This window comes from Morone saxatilis, unplaced genomic scaffold, assembly GCF_004916995.1.
Source record: "Morone saxatilis isolate NCDOM2014 unplaced genomic scaffold, NCSU_SB_2.0 Contig18, whole genome shotgun sequence".
NCBI lineage: Eukaryota > Metazoa > Chordata > Actinopteri > Moronidae > Morone > Morone saxatilis.
In genome coordinates, this window is record NW_023339740.1 from 2,407,359 (window position 1) to 2,411,755 (window position 4,397).

Consider the following 4,397-nt stretch of genomic DNA (forward strand, 5'->3'; position numbering starts at 1 on the left):
GCAAGCTAATGTTAGGGAGTGAGTCGGCTGATTTTTTGTCACTGTAGAGCGACTGCTTTGTACAAAGTCGCTCTAAAAATCTTTTGGGGGACCTTGGTAGCTCACCTGGTAGAGCTGGTGTCAAATTTACCCAGGCTGAGTCCTTGCTGCAACGGCCATGTGTTCAAATCCGACCTCTGGCCCTTTGTTGTGTGTAATTCACCCCTTCCCCATTTTCCCTCTTCAGCTACCACCATCAATTAAAGGCAATACAAGGCCAAAAAATAAAATAAAAAAAAACATTCCAGCAGTGACAGCAAATAATCCAAAGAATAAAAACTTACATATCCAGGACTAAAAGTGTAGGTTGAGAGAGAACTTTCAGTTTGATTGATTTTTAATTTGTTCCAAGAGTAAAATTCCCAGCCCTTACACGCTCTTCTGAACCTCCAGGACAGACTTATGTGCTCTTTATTCGGATGAAATAGTGTATTTCTAATGTAAAAGAGTTGTCACATCTACGGCGCGGTTCCCAGAGTATCTCTTTCCCAGCAGCCATCACACACTGGATCCCACTCACCTGCTCATGTACATCATGAAGTACAGACAGTTCAGACTGCAGTCACATGGCAACTGATCAGATATGTGTCGAATTGTTCTGTGGGGATTCTTTTTACTCAGCACTATTAAAAAATCTATGGAAGCCCATTTCCAATGTGACGGGAAAAAAGGATTCTGTTAGTCATTATAATGAGAAAGTATCTCAAAATAATGACTTTAAGATACTAAGTCACACAGGAGGAAAAAATTGCTCTCAGACATGGGCATAGCACACATAGACATTATATTGTGGACATAACTGAATATAGGCACCTACAGATATAGGCGGCTAACCCCTCCTTTCCTCAGATGTGTATTTAGTCTCTAAGACAGCAACTTTAATTGGAAACATTACTCCAGCATGGTCATACACATCAGACTAGTTTTTTTTTTAATAATGAATGAAAAACAGAAATAAGGTTTAACTTTTGACTCTTTTGAGAGATACAAAGGCAAAAATTTGTCTCAAAAAACTGATTTGAATTCAAGTTTTACTTTTCAAATTTTTTTTTTTTCTGGACCTATACATTTTGTTTGGTACAATCATATCAGTACCATTCACCTGTTCTATTCCTTTGCTGGTATCCATTTTTAATTAGCTCTGAATACAGTGATTTTCAAAAGATGACAAACTTTGTGGGCACCCCAGTAGCTCACCAGGCAGGGTAGAGGGTCTTTCCTGCAGCGGCCCACCTTCAAGTGCTGCTCGAGGCCCTTTGCTGTGTGTCACTCCTTCTCTCCCCTGCTTTTCCTGTGTTTCTCTATTGTTCTCTCAATAAACTGTGGACATGGTTTTTCCTCTGGGACCAGGGTTAGCTAACTTTATTATCTCTGTTACCCCAAAAAAATCTGTCTGGAGCCACAAAACATATTTGAGCCTTGCTAATTTCTCAGCTCAAATTAAGCTTAGCAGACAGCCAGCAGCATCGGTGGTGAAATAAAAGAAACTGGTTCATGCACTATTACATTTGTAACTACACATTTTTACAATTGGAGAATGTCAGAATCACTTCACTTCACTGTCATATCATTTTTTTGTCAAAGCCGAAGGGAGTCACTTGTAGTGATGGGAACTGTGGCCCTAAACAGTGAGCCAGATCATTTGGCTCAGCTCAGCAATAAGAGCTGGCTCTTGCGGCTCCCAAACGGCTCTGCATTTAGTACTTCTGGCTTTTATAATTCAGCTGTTTGTCAATGTTTTGAGCTCTGGTTGGTATGTGTGCTCATATATAACTTTCTGTAAATCATTCAATGTAATTCCACAATTTTACATTGTGCTTTGTATAAATACCTTAAATAATGTTAAAACATAAATTACTATTACGCCTGATTGAGCACTTTATTGGTATTGAAAGGTGCAAAAGTCTCAGCATGTTTTGATCTTAATGTTATCACCAAAGTGAGACATTTCTGCATCATGTTTAACAAATACGCTGTAAAATAATCCTGTTATTCTGTCTTGTATTGATCTAATTTCTTATTTTTTTAAAAGAAAGAAAACAAATCTGCTCTCACTGGAGCCGGTTCCCATCGTTCAGTTAAAGCAGTGGTTCCCAACCATTTCGGGTCACCGACAATTTAAATTAAATCATGCACACGTTTAAACAAGTCATGTCCTTATCATGTCTCTCTTTGAACATTCAGTATCCTACCGGCCTGGTATAAATGTCAGAAACAGAAAGTTATATTACTCTGGAGGAAAAGGCAGAGCGGTGTTACGGCACAGCCTACAGTGAGACAGGATAAGAACATCCTTGTCTTTTGCAACAGATGTGACATTTTGTGTTGTAAAGTAACACATACAGCTCATTTATTAAAGGAGGTCAGGCTCAGAAATTAATGTGAATAGTGTGACAAAAATAATGATTTCCATTTCTTCAACGTCAAGAAGAACATGTAATAATATATAAATATATCTGTTGAAGCTGATGTATGTTGTATTTTACAGAAATGTGAGGTGAGGAGTTTTCTTCCTTCCCCTTTGACTGAGGCACATCTGAAGTCTCACAGCAGCTTCTTCCAGTCATCACTCGGGAACTGTTTCTCCAGCCAAAAGTAACAGCACAGACAGGCGATGGTTGTCATACTGTATACTCTTTGCACCTGCAGATGAACGCTGGTTCAGCATCAGTTAGAGCTGAGTGTGGTTCAAAGTGTCTCATACTGATAAGATAATAACTTCCAATACTTTGCGTATAAACATGGTTTTCTATAAAAACTTATTTCTTGAAAGACAACTTTAAAAATACTATTGTGTATATGCAGTATCAAATTTAAAAAATAATGATCAAAGTTGGGCAATATATAATCAAATAATAAATAACATCTGAGATGCAGACTGCACAGTAATGACCAGCTTTCAGTGATTTATAGTTTTCAATATATCAATAACTACAAACACAATTTTGTCTGTTCAAAAACATTACTGAGGTCCAATTCCCAGCACGAGCATTTTCCTGAAGAGCACTGCATCTGTTTTAACCACACAGTTTTTTTTCCGGCACATTCCTCACAACAAACAATCCTGCTTTCATTATACCTTCAAAAGCATGACTCATACCAAGTGTTATTAGAAGATTAAAAGGTAATGAAAAGGCTAAAGAATGCTCAGCTCAATTACATTTTATCCTGGACTGACTCTGGCATTTTCCCAGGTGTCTTAACATGTTGTTTGTTTTAAGATGGTCCTCAGAGAATATCACGAACAATCACAAAGAATAGTAAAAAATGTTTAATTCACATAATGATTTCATTCATCATCGTTACTCAAACATTTCTGTTGTGTCATTACAGCCACTTGTGGACAAAGCGGGTACTTGAGAGTTTGTGTGGAACATTCTTGAATCGGTTTTGTTGGCAACAGACCCAGAATGATCATGAACAGAAACGGAGAATGCACTGCTTCATATTTGTTCCTATCCTCTGCCACGTTGAAAATTGATATTGAACGATTCTGCAAAGTCATGGATTATGTTACTGTGACCATTGCCATCTGCTCATGGCAACCACGGTATGGCTATGGTTGTGGTTATGGCAATTAGGTTAGGTTAGGCAACTAAACACATGGTTAAGGTTAGGGAAAGATTGCGGGTATGCTTAAAAACTAAACATTAGGTAATAGAGTGTGACAGAACACAAACTCTGGTCCCCACAATTCAGATGTGCTACATGCTCATTTTTAATTTTATATATATATAGTTAATGTTATATGAGATTTAAAACATTAGCAGCAAAGAGCTATTTGCTGTAGTGGAGTCATAGCGTCCTGAGCAGAGAATAATGTCCCACTCACTCTGACTGTGTTGCCATCGCAGCCTCTCTGTGGTTTGTTTCCATACCCGGTCTGCTGTTTTTATTATCTTACATCAATGAATTCAAGATTTTTCAACTAATGGTGATTGTTGGAACAGTTCAAAGACTAAGAAAGATGGTTTTGTTTCATTTTATTTTGCTTTGTCCACTTTGAATGAAGTTAAGATTATCTGCAAGGTAAAATTACTGTTTTTGTCTATGGAGTCTGGTGGCGAGTGATAGCAATACTACAGCTGTTTCTGGTTAAACTAAAGGTCTATCTCTGTAGGGATCCTTTCCATAATGCTGTCAGACACAAACAACCTCAACCTGTCAGGGACAAAAACAGGCAGTTTTAGTGGACAGACTTTGACAGACGCATTTGTGATTAACATTAGCTTACAATGTAGCCATTGTAGCCCTCTCAGAAATATTTTCAACAAAGCCAGTGTTGGTGATTGTTGGAAAGACACCTGACATATTAACAAAGACAGTTTTTGTGAGTTTTATTTCTGTCCCATTGTTTT